The sequence below is a fragment of the Callorhinus ursinus genome, unplaced genomic scaffold (assembly GCF_003265705.2).
Source record: "Callorhinus ursinus isolate GAN/ISIS: 27379988/994484 unplaced genomic scaffold, GSC_fseal_2.0 scaffold1, whole genome shotgun sequence".
NCBI lineage: Eukaryota > Metazoa > Chordata > Mammalia > Carnivora > Otariidae > Callorhinus > Callorhinus ursinus.
In genome coordinates this window covers 69,301,699-69,314,813 of record NW_027397063.1, presented here as the reverse complement: position 1 = coordinate 69,314,813, position 13,115 = coordinate 69,301,699, and the positions used below count along the sequence as shown (strand labels likewise).

The window sequence follows — 13,115 nt, the reverse complement described above, 5'->3', positions numbered from 1 at the left end:
CAGGAGGATGAGCCCAAGTCTGAGAATTATTCTTCAACAAGCCTTGCTTACTTCATCGCTCCTGGCCATTGTTTGATGTTAAACATTTTTTGTATTCCACCCAACACATACCTCAAGCCCAGTTTTTCAGGAGAGGGAGACCACTGACTTTACAGCTGGACTCACCTGTCTTATGCTCAAATGCTTCTATGCCCCACCACACTGACCCACCCTGTTTTTAATAGGGCTTTTCTTTAGACTTTTTTTTTTTTTTTTTAATCTCCTAAATTCTTATACTGTAGTTTATACTGGGGAGGTTCTGCTTAGAGGTTTTTGCTTAATATAGCTTTCATTCTTTAAGGCTATGTCTCTGCATGTCTCCCATAAATCACTGCATTTTAATGGGTTGTTCAGCAGCTACATTTTTGTTTGAGCCATCATAATGTGCACACAAACTCATAATCACTGATATTTGGACAGTACTTTACTGATGGTAAAGCACTTTCACATATGTTCTCACTTGACTAACGTATAGATGCCTCAACTCTGAGACACAGAGGGTATGCTTAATTTGTGGCTGAGGAAACAAAGATGTGGCAGGTAAGTGACATGGCTCAGCAGGACATATGACTATAGTGTGGGCATAGCTGGACCTTGACTTTTTTGTGTGTTTGGTTTTAAGTTCTAGAACAAGATTGAGGATGCCAGGATTTTTTTTTTTTTTTTTTTTTTTACCAGTGACAACACTATGAAATCAGTCATGTGAGTAACAGTATTGCTGAAGTATGGCTTTCTCATAAAAAATAAAACATTTAGAAGGTTTAAAAAGCTAATAATGGTAACCCTTAGATAAAAGAAGTTGAGGATTAGGAGAAAATCTATTTTCAGTATGCCTATTCCATTCAGAAATTAAAGAGTGATCCTTTCTAACTTTTTTTTGTTATTCTGATTTAGGAAAGCAGGGGTTAATTGGGAGCGCTCTCTCATTCTTCTGAATTATCTTCACTCTGGTGGAACTGAATTAGATGTGTTAGTATTTATTGGTTAACATAATTATATGCTGTGAGAACAATAATCACACACTTAAAATATTAACAAAAATATGTGCCAACAGAAGATGCTACTTGCAGGGGACTGTGTTGTGTTGTAATTAAAAGGTACTCAGAAAGTCCTAGAAATGTAGACTATTAATGCCCAACTTTGATGTTTCCATTTTTGATACAAAGCAAATTGAGACTCAAAGAAAATCCATTGAGTCACCTGAATACTTAAAGTAGGCTAGTAGGTCTATTATTTCTCATTATTTAAGCATGTGTTGTATGCTTACCCAAGCCCACCTCTGAATCACCTTTTTAGGCTGCTTTGACTCATGGATCTAAGGAAAAATGATGATATATGTGGAGTATTTGCAGAGGGAGAGGTCCAAAGGAGCTCTATAACTTTAAAAAATGTCTGAGCTATTAAAAATATATTTTATGGGGCATTTTCTTCCTTGTTCCAAGGGAATACTTTGTGCTCTCAGATTTCCCAACTTTAATTCTGTGCTTATTTATCCGTTTTTTTAATTTGGGAAATTTGGCTTAATTCTACATATTCGTTCACTCCTAGCATTTATTGAGATCCCACTGTGGATTAGGCATTGGAAATATAAAGATCAGCATCAGTATATCCTTGCTCTAGAGTAATTTCTAATCTTACAGAAGAGACAAGCACATAAACAGTTCAAAAGGACACCAAAGAAGCACTTCCCTGTGCTACTTGAAGTTATCATGTGACTCACCAGATGTTGAAATTGTTGAAAAATCAAAAATAGGAATATCAGCATTATACTTCATACCTTTCTAGGGAAGTGTCAGGGCGGACTTCATGGAGTGGGGAGAATTTGAGTTTACTTGGCTGCACATGTCATGGGAAGGACATGAGATTCAAGGTACCAGAGAAACAGGAATGAAGAAGTCAAGGAATGTTGAAAGTGAATGCCTTGTTTGAGGATGAGTTAGGTCCTTTGTGACATATAGGGTATGTGGAATGCAAAGTGGAATGGCAGATGGAGAAATCACCTGTTCTTAATACCCAGGTTTCCGTCTTGATGCCCAAGGACTCATAGTAAGGGGGAATGGGAAGCGCGCGCGTGCGCGCGCGCGTGTGTGTGTGTGTGTGTGTGTGTGTGGAGGGGTAGCAATAGTGCTTCTGGCTACAGTAGGATTGGGGGTAATTTTTTAAACAAATTTTATATTATAAAAATATACATTTGTGACACTGCACAAAATGTGCGTATTAGGAAATAGTTTGAGAAGAACAGCTGTGAGAAGGTCAGGGTTGGTTATGAGGAGAATCACAGACCCAGTATGATCATAGAGTATCAGAGCTTAAGTGAGCTCTTGGGGTCATGTAGCCCAACACTTATTTTACAGAAGGAAAGTTTTTCCCCAGAGAGGGAAAGATTATTGTTCAATGAGGCTTAGTTAGAGGCAAGATGAATGATTCTCTTTTTCCAGAACCATGCCATAATGGTTCTCTGTGGATGATAACAACAACCAAGGGACAGTTTGGTTCTTTTTAGCATCTCAATTAGTTTATTCCACAATGTCTGTCTTTTGTGATACTTTCCCTAAAAATATGTCTTGGAAACATAACGAAGGAGGAGATAAAGAACATATCTCAAAGGTAAACAGAAAATTTATGATCATATAGCATCTGTGAGTTAGTATATATCTAGACCTTACCCACTGAGCATCATTTCTTGGTAGAAGTGCAGCTCTGCTCAGGTTCAATTGCAATTCTGTCAGTTTCTTAGAAGACGAAGGATAAATCATGAACTTTTTTTTTTTCTTTCTCTTAGCAGAGGCAGAGCTAGAGTGCTGGTCTTCTAATTCCTAGTACAAAGCTGCCTCTTCTTCCCACAAGGAGTTGGGTAGCACTGGAGATGGTCCCTAGGTGACCTGGAAGAACTTTCAGATATTTTATATTAATAGCCCATGGTACCTGGGGATTTAGTAACTTCTGGATCAGGTCGCCTTTGAATCGATCAAATGGGATTTCACTATCCTCATTTATGCTAGTATGAAAATTTTGGAGAGATTTTGGGCATAAGGATAGGGCTGGACATAGTTTGAGACCTGAGACTCCAAATTTGCCGGGAAGAAGACTACTGTCTTCTCCGTTCCACGTGGTCTCCTCTCTAGGAAGAGCTTCATTTGCGGGAACTGTCACATCACCAGGCTGAGCTTCCTTTCGTTTCTGAAATGGGCATGGTGACTATGATGACTTCCCTTTTGCAGAGATGTAGTATTGTTCTACAGCTACAAGAAATAAGATGTTGACTTAAAGCAACCAACCCGTTCATACGATTCTTCCCATTTTGTTTTGGGATTGTTAGCTTGTGTCCGGAGCTTGCTTTAAAGCTTTGGGTCTTTGAAGATTTGGAGCACATCATTTTTGCATGCTGTTTACCCTATATGACATACTTATCTTCCTAATTTAGGGCATTTAAAAATGACTGTAACTTCTTAGTCTATTTGGAAACAGAGAACATACATGCTGTTTGGTCACATGGACACATCTTTAACTGCAATCCCTGGGCTCCCACACTAAGTTCTTTTCATAGAGCAATAATCTGTGAGGCCAACTGAGAAAGTATTTCAGGTGTGTGCGTGTTGTAGGGAAGGCTTTTTATTAGGAATTCATGTGGCCCGAGGGCTTGGAGACAGTGTAATCAGGGTGGAGTCTGGTGGTGCCATGGATCTTCTATTCTCTGGCGCTCCCTGTTCTAGCCTGCAAAAGCCATGAGCAGCTGCAGGGGAGATTAATTAGTAATTAAATTTTTAATATTTCATATTATTCAGTTCAACCCAAACTTGCAGGCCACAGGGGGATGAGAGCTGAGCCACGCTGACACTCTGGTGGGATGTGGGCTATCCCTGCACGCCTGGACCTTGTTGGTTCCGTGTTGGGCTCCCTGAGAATTAGAGATAGGAGCTGGGTCTTATGCGAGAAAAGGAATAGGTATGGACAGTGTTGTCTTCCTTTTCCTACATTCTCCCGAGAAAAATTTGGGAGCATGTTGTGATTTGCTGGGGAAAAGAAACACCAGAGTTGTCTCTATCTGCATTGTCTGTTTACTAGTAGCTTTCTTTGAGAGCTATGGGAAAAGTTGAAACACTATAGAAACCTCATATATATATGAGAGGAACTGGAGTACAATAAAATAAAATGTGTGAAAATACCACTTGAGAAGAAAAACAGATCTTATTATTTGCACTGTCCGCATTGAGAAGATCTGGTTTATTTTGAATTAGTCTGTACCTGCTAGAAAACTTGAGCAGTTAAATAACAACACGATGGGGGTGGAGGAGTGGTTAGCTGACTCAGACCTGCATGCCAAGAGTTTGATGACGGGCAATTAATTTTTAGATTGTATATAATTGCATCTCAATAACATTTATACCTCCTCCATTTTTTTTTTTAAAGAAGGTGATGCTTCTGTTTGTGTCATATGTGACAAATAATAATAAAGTTAGCTTTTAATCTTTGTTTTGAGTGCCATGAAAATGTAACATTTTCAGAGTGGAAATTTAGGCCCAAAATATACCTTGGATTGCACCTCTACAAAACTTTGGCACAGAAATTTCCATTTCACCTGCCCCAGTGTCAGAATGTGCTCCTGGTGTCTGGTGTAGTTTAGCTCCTAGCAGTGATGGGAGAGGGAGCCAAGTGGATCACTGCTGCTGAGCACCATGGAGAAGCCAGGCCTTCTAGAGCCTGGAGTAGTGGTGGGGGGTCATCTCTGGTACCTTGGCCATGGTCCCTGGGATAGCCTTTAACTGATTTCTTTACCAGACCTGGCTGAGTCCTTGGCTCAGAGGTGATTGTCTTACAGGACACCTAATCTCTCAATCCAGGCCTTGGTTTAAAAAGAAACACGCAAAGATGGCTGTTGATTTTCTCCCATTTTCCAACAGCATCTTAGTGAAAATGATTAACTCTGTGTCCATGCAGAAGCACACATCGTATTTGCAAAATTAAAGAGCTTTCTTGTCAGGACTGGTTTCCCTATTTCTTTCTTCCTCTCCCACTGTTTAAACATCTATTTTGCAAGTAGCCTTGGTCTGAAACCCCAGGGTCCCCCCCCACACACCTTTTTTTTTTCAATTTAAAAGAAAATAAACAACAAAATACAAATTCAGCTATATTTTTTACTTAAGATGATTAGACTTTACCGTGGCAAGTACATAAGAATATTGAGTTTTAAGAGAAGATATGGTCATCGTTTTGTCCATTTTCTATGCTTCATAGCCAAACTAAAGCATAATGATGATAATGATGGTCTCTCTAGACAGAAGGTTGGAGGTGGTTAATAACCAATCCTACATATCACCATTTGTCAGGGTGAGTAATAGGTCTGTCCTCCACACAAAATATCACATTGGCCTATAACTGCTAAGGTTCTTTTCACACCATGGAAAAAACTACCAGGGAAGTCATGCATTGCCTTTCAGGGAGTCTATTAATTACAAACATAAAACCATAGTTTGTTGTGTTTCTTAGTTTGAGCATATTTCCTTATGAAGTTCTAACGTGGAGTTTTATTGAAATAAAAGATACCAGTTGGGCACATACTTCTTTCTATTGAATCAGCAGGTATAGATTTCATTAGCAAGTACAGACAGGACCACTTATGAATTTTGGAATTTGTCTCTCTGCTTTGGTCCCTCACCCAAATGTGTCATATCAGAGTTAAAGGCCACAGAAGGGAATTGGATTGTGTTTTGCTGTACTGAATCACACATTGCTTAAATGGAAAAGAAGACATCTTACAACAGCACTCACAAAGTATACCTTACTGAGGCAAGATAAAAGTGTGTACTGCCTTAAGCTGGAACAGCAAAGAAACAATTGTGATAAATACCAGACTATGAAGCCCTTGAGGGACGATTATCTTTTGTTTCCTGGTACATGAGAGACAGACAAATTCACATTTAGTGACCAAATGAGTAAATGTTGTCATCAAGTACAGTAATGTATCCACACCCTAGAAGTCTGCCAGAGAATCCAGTCTAGATTTGACATTGGGCTAGTGCATAGCAAAGGTACTAGTAGTTGCTTTCTGAGTTTTACATAGTGGGCATGTATTTGCATCCATACAAAAGAAGTACAACCGAGGCCAATGAGTTTTGTTAAGGACAGCTTAATGATGGCTGCTGATTCAGCTAGCATTTCTAGCTTTATCCCTTGGATTGCATTTTAACACTTGAAGGCAGTGCACTTGGTTGAGAAGAGGATATTATCTTAGGTTATGATTCAATATAATACCATTCTCTTATTATTGGGTATGGTATAAAAAAATAAACATCAAGTTATCTTCTGTATCCTCTTTAGAATTGCTGAAATGAGGAAACCATCATATTACTGTTTCCTAATACAAAGATCAATGTGATAAATTCTTTGAATTCAGTGATAGGAGACAAAAGTTACCTGAATGATGAACTGATAGATATCTTTCCTTTCTTCAGGAAAAAAAAACCCCGCAGAATTATCATATGACTCTTTTGCTTGGATTTCTATGATTCAACTTCTGCTTCCTTCACCACATTGTTTCTGATACCTCCTCACTGATATTTGAAATGTCATAAATAAATGCCAGTTATAAGCCATTTTGAAACTGGTGACTTTCCTAAATCTAACTCATGCTTTTTAAATGAAAATAAGTTCTGTATGTATGTACGTATGTGTGCCCATAAACATCCTTAAAAATATGTAAACTTCAGACCTTTTGAATAGAGATCATTTAATTCTAAATGGATTCTTTGCTTATATTGATGGTTGCCAATGGCTCCATTAAAGTAACGTATTTGCTGTTTTAGATAAAATATAGGATTTAAAGTGGGCTAAAAAGAATATTTGTCTCTTTTAAGAAATGTGGTGTTTCAGAAAGCTTGAAGGACTAGTAGTCGTATGCATGAGGCCATTACCTGAATCATTTGTGAAGTGTTTTAAACTCTTCCTAAATTTCATCTTGATAATGTAGTACTTACATGAAAATACTGGAAAATGCTGCTTACTAGATGCTGCGAGATGTGCTAAGCTCCTTAGCAATAAGGAATCTTCTTGGCTGTCTCTATCCCGCAACCTACACAGAGTGATGTTTTATTTCCCAAATGGCCAACTTATGTTAAATTGATCCTTACCCAAGTAGTCAAAGTCAGGAAACGGTTTTTATAAACAGCATCCTGGATGACATAATATTCTATGTAATATTAATTTCAGGGCTCCTTTTCTCATCAGGCAACTTAGCGTAGCTAAACGTTAACGATGTTTAACTTTGTTTATGGGCAACTCTATTTTTACAGTCACTTGAGATCAGACCTCACAAACAGCAAGGGGAGTAAAAAGAGAGAGTTAGGATGGTCTGCTTGCAGCTGTGTTAGAACAAGTTTCCGGAAGTACCTTGTGAAGGAAGGCTGTGAACGGATATGTGTCATGCAGACCATCACTCCTCTACCACTGTCCATCATATCAGATGGGCAAAAGAGAAAGAAACGATAGGACTTACTGCTGAAGATGTGAGAAAAAGACTAAGATGTATCTTGCAAACTGGGACTATTAAAAGGTGGCTTTATGAGCAGGGAAATGGGAATCAAGAACCTGGTGGCCATTGCATATGATTTTCCATGCTCTCTCTTATTTAATGATTGGTTTGTTCACTCATTTATTCATTTTTTTTTCTTTTGTTCATTGACTACTAAATTGAACATAAAATTTCTACTGAGGTATTGAAAGATATTAAAGAAGGCCTGAGTGAATGGAGAGACATCCTGTGTTCATTGCTTGGAAGACTTAATATTGTTAAGATGGTGTGCTCCCCAAATTGTTGTACAGACTCAAAGTAATCCCTATCAGAATTCCAACTTTCTTCTTTGATGAGCAAATTTTAAAATTCATGTGAAATTTGAAGGGATCAAGAATAGCCACAACAATCTTGGGGGAAAAAAAAATGAACAGTAGAAGACTCACACGTCCCAATTTCAAAACCTATTACAAAACTATAGGAATCAAGCAGCGTGGTACTGGCCTAAGGATACATGTAGATCAATAGGATGACATCGAGAGTCTCGAAATAAACCTTTACACTTACGACCAACTGATTTTCAACAGGGGTTCCAAGACATTCACTGGGGAAACAATAGTTTTTTAACATATGATGTTAGAACAACTGGGTATCCACATGTGAAAGATTGAAATTGGACTTCTACCTCAGATCAAATACAAAAATTAACTTATCAGATGTAATATAAGAGCTAAAATTATAAAATTTTTAGAGAAAACATAGGAGTGATCTTCATGACCTTGAATTAGTAACACCAAAAGCACAAAGCAATTGAAGAAAAAACAGATACATTGGACTTCTTCAAAAGTAAACATTTTGGGGCACCTGGGTGGCGCAGTCCCTTAAGTGCCTGACTCTTGGTTTCAGCTCAGGTCGTGATCTCAGGGTCCTGGGATCAAGCCCAGTGTCCACTCCATGCTCTGTGTGGAGTCTGCTTGAAATTCTCTCTCCCTCTCCCTCTGCCCCCTCCCACTTATGCTCTCTCTCTCTTTCTGTCTCTCTCTTCTCTAAAATAAGTAAATAAATCTTTAAAAAAAAAGTAAACACTTGTGTGCCTCAGGTAACACCTTCAAAAGGGTGAAAAAACAACCCATGGGCTGGGATAGTACATTTGCAAATCGCATTTCTGATATGGCCTATATTAAGATTCTTACAACTGAAGAAGACAGATAATCCAATTAAAAAATGGACAGAGGATCTGCATAGATATTTCTCTAAAGATACAGAAGAGGCTAACACACGTAGGAAAAGATACTTGATGTCATTATTCATCTGGGAAATGATCAAATGAAGCCACAGTGAGATACCACAGTGAGATGCCACTTCATACACACTAAGATGGTTGTAATCAAAAAAGACAGACAGTAACACATTTTGGCAAGGATATAGCGAAATTGGAACTACCATATATTGCTGGTTGATTGTAAGACAGTGCAGCCACTTTGGAAAAAAGTTTAGCAGTTCCGCAAAAGATTAGATATAGAGTTATCAGAAGACCTATCAGAAGTTCTATTTCTTTTATATCCAAGATAATTTAAACATATATCCACACAAAAACCTGTACATGAATGTACGTGGAAGCATTATTCATAATAGCCCCAAAGTGGAAATAACTTTAAGTGTCCACCAGTTGATGAGTGAATAAATAAGGGGTAGCATATCATTGGAATTGATTATTATTTAGCCATAAAATGAAATGGAACACTGCTACATGCTATAACATGGATGGACCTTGAAAGTATTACGCTATATGAAAGAAGCCAGACACAAAAGACTTCATATTCTATGATTCTATTTATATGAATAGGCAAATCTATAGACACAGAAAGATAGGTTATCAGTGGCTGGGTGAAGGGGAGAATAGAGAGCGACTACTGATATGTACAGGAGTTTTTTCTGAGAATGATTAAAATATCCTGGAATTAGGCAATGATATTGAGTTCACAGTCCTTGAATATGTTAAGAACCACTGATTTTACATTTTTAAAGTGGATTTTATGGTATGTGAATTATATCTCAATTGAAAATATATATTTTTTTAAAAAAAGCTCTGTGTTGAACAGTATGCCTGGAATACCATCATAAAATTGTGCAGGGCTCCTGCCTTAAATAAGCTCACCATCTATTGAGAGAACACAGACTGACAATTATAGCAGAGTATCCGTCTTAAGGAAGAAGCACTTATAGGATATTGTTTCAAGAAGAAGAGGTAGTAGAACTTTGCCTGGATATCATGGAAGCTGTTTCTGCCTCCTGTTTTTACTCAGGAATCTGTGCAAGTAGGATGAGACTTCTGTGCAGCTCCAGAGAGCAGAACCAGGATCGGTATTTAGAAGCTGAGAAAAGCAATCAGCAATGCAGCATAAGGAGAATGCCTTTCTAATAGTAAGGGCAAAGTAGGCCACCTTAGAAGATGGCAAGTTTGCCTTCATTGGGGGCATTTGAAATGATCCTTTGGCATTTTTTTAAACTCTCCAAGCCTCAGTTATGAATCTGAGTTAATAACGTATCTCAGAATTGACATGAGGACCACATGAAGTAATGGATGTGTGTCTAATGTGTGAAGACACTGTCTTGCACGTAACACTGTGATCACTGTCTCTCTCACCACCATCATCATTATCAAATGAATTTTGGCAAGAATTCTGGGAAAGGAATTCAGGCAACAGATGGGAAAAATTGATTTGAATGATGCTAGTATTTCATGGTACTCTCATTCTTGGTTACAGGACTTGGAGTTTTCTGTTCCCTGATATAAAATTTGGAAAGAAATACAAAAGACCTTGATTCTATTCCAGGTCCTTAAATTGACTATTTCTGTTTCTACGACAAACTGCTCAGCCTCAATAATGGCTTTGTGCTGTTCCCCACGATAGCTAATACAGATGTGTGATTTACTAGAATTGTTGCTGACAAGAATCTCCAGTGACCTCGGAAGATGGTCTTTGTGAATATCAATAGAACTCTGGTTGACACTGAGAAGGTTTATAGGTGAGACACTGTGAGGGTCAAACAGAAGGAGGATATTTCCTCAACCTTGCAAAGAATATGTCATCTCTTAAAAACAAAAAAGTGAAACAACTTAGTTAGACTTCTGGAAACAGTTATTTAAGATGTCATCAGAGGTCCAGAATTTCCGTGATTGGCCAGGATGTCTAGTGGATAGTTACTACCTCTCTCTGGGTCTGTTTCAATATCTGTAAATTGGATTTGAGATGATTTCTTATGGTGATTCTCGCTTTGAGTTGGCATGGCTTTTGCCCTGAAAAACTGTTTTGATTTTCCTCTGTCTTTTTATTATTTCACTATAGAAGTTTTTTTTTTTTTTTTTTTTTTTTAAGATTGGGTTAAAGTTGATGGAAATCATTATGTGAAACCCGAGGGAAGTTTCTGCAAACTGAAAGACCAAGTTCATGTTTTTGCTAAGATAATTTGAACCCAAATTCATGGCGTTCAAGGTGATTTGGGGCCTACCTTGTAGAGTTTAGGAATATTTGAAAGGCAGTATATTGCTGTCCCTGAGCCTTTGTCCAGTCCTTTTAGTTATTTCCATGGCTTCTAATGCATAGACTCAAAAGCCAAAGCTAGAGCAATAACCGGTCTTGTCCTTTCATGTGGCATATGCATGAATCATCAACATCTGTTTCTGCGCATTACACCATAATCCCTCTTGTAATTGAGCAAGGTTCATTTTAAAAACAAAAATCATGACTTATGAACTTGTCACAATTTAATTGGACTCTTGGTATAATTTATTCTCATTATATCTCTCGACTGCGCAGAGACTAAAGCATGTAAAACTATGGTCGAGTTGCTGTTCTTCAGAATGCCCTGGAGGGCTTGTTAAATGCAGATTGTTGGACTCCACCCCCTCAATTTTTTCGAGTGGGGCTCACGAATTTGTCTTTCCAACAAGGGCCCATATGGTGCTGATGTTGGGACCACACTTTGAGAACCTTCAAAGCTGCTTATCGACCAATTGTTTCATAAGCAGCACCTTCTTCCTCCTTTCTTTCATCTCTACAGCTGTCTACCCTTAAGGCTCTGCTCTTGTCAACAATGGACACTAGTCTAATGTCTTCATTTTCTGGAGGAGGAAACCCTAACTTAGAGAAGTGTTCTCTGGTTACATAACTTGTCAAACCTTGGCAGATTTTTGCTGTTGTTTCATTGAGAATGATTTGCAACTGCAATTCTTTGACTCAACACTTAGGTTTAGAAAACTAGAATTCCAGTTCCAGCTCTGCCATGCTGGGAAGCATGGATTCCGTTGTTTTTTCTCTGAACTTCGTGTTCCTCATCGATGTGATAGGAATACATTCTCTGCTTACCATACAGGGTTTTGTGAGTAGTCAATAGCACACTGTGCATTAAGGTGCTTTGTAAATTATGAAGTGCTATGCAAATATTTTTCAACCTCATTCCAGTTATCAGATGCAATATCATGTTAAACATAAAGTGTCTTATGATAGGCCCATCCTTCCCCCTCTCATCTAGGGTAGATACCAACTTTTCTGACTTTTCAGGAGGAAGTAGTATAGTATAAGCTTATCACCTTTTGCATTCTTTAATTTCCTTCCTATGTTGATTTCTCTCCTAATCTGCTTTTAAAATAAGCAGTTAGAACTTGTCATTTAACTATTTATGCATCTTAATACATACATGTATGTGAGATGCAGTCACATGCATTTTCACATTATGAATTTTTCTCCTAGTATCCTGGTATCCTGGTAAGATACCCTACACGTCACATTCATTAAGAATAAAGTAAGTGAGTTGCTATTTTGCTTGAAATTAATCTTCTTTTGGCATTTGCACTGGAAAAAAAACTGAGTTGCTCCAAGAGAAGTGGATTCTCCTCCCAGTTCTGCAATTAACAGGTTGTGTGAAAGAAGTCAGTTCCCTCTCTCTAAGCCTCAGGTCCCCATTTGTAAATGAGGCTAGTTCTTACTCATTCTTTCCACTCTCAGTGTCTATGATGTTGGAGTTATAAGGCAGTTTTTAAATTATGTCCCTCATTTTCCTGAGAAACACTGATAGAGTGTGCATGTTGACCTGGGTCTATTCTAGTAAGATATTTTCCTTTTCATGCCTGAGGCCTAACTGACATTTGCTTTTGTCTTGATGCACTAAAGCTCCCCCATACCTTTCCTTCAAGATATGGCTAGTCTCTAGGGAGACATCTCTGGGTTCTTAGGGATGTGTTTCTGTTGGTACAGTTGGAAATAGAGGAGGACTATGTTCTTTTTTGGTTCCCTGGGATGGGTTTGTTAGGGCTGGGGTGGTGGTGGCAAAAGCTTTCATGTTTTTAGTGACCTTTTCCCTTCAGTAATATTCAGAGGATCTTCCTTATTAACACATAGTAAAAAGTATTGATTCTCTGTTGCTGTGGTACAGATTGTTTAAAAACCTAGCAGCTTAAAAAACCCATTTTCACATATTTTTCTGTAGACTAGCAATCTGGGCATAGCATAGCTGGACCATCAGTTCTCTCTCAAGTCTGCAATCAGGCTATTGTACCAGAGTCTAC

General features: G+C 38.2%; 1 protein-coding gene across 13 annotated transcripts in view; it reads left to right on the top strand.

Annotated features, from left to right (window-relative positions):
* LPP (LIM domain containing preferred translocation partner in lipoma) overlaps window positions 1-13,115 on the top strand; it is a 667,328-nt gene that overhangs the window by 332,663 nt on the left and 321,550 nt on the right. The window contains exon 1 of one of the 13 annotated variants that reach the window (XM_073895764.1): window positions 2,023-2,085. The exons of the other annotated variants lie outside the window; for them this stretch is intronic. The gene's annotated coding sequence lies outside the window, so the exon portion shown is untranslated. Of the gene's footprint in view, window positions 1-2,022; window positions 2,086-13,115 lie in introns of those variants that run through there. 13 annotated transcript variants of the gene reach the window in all.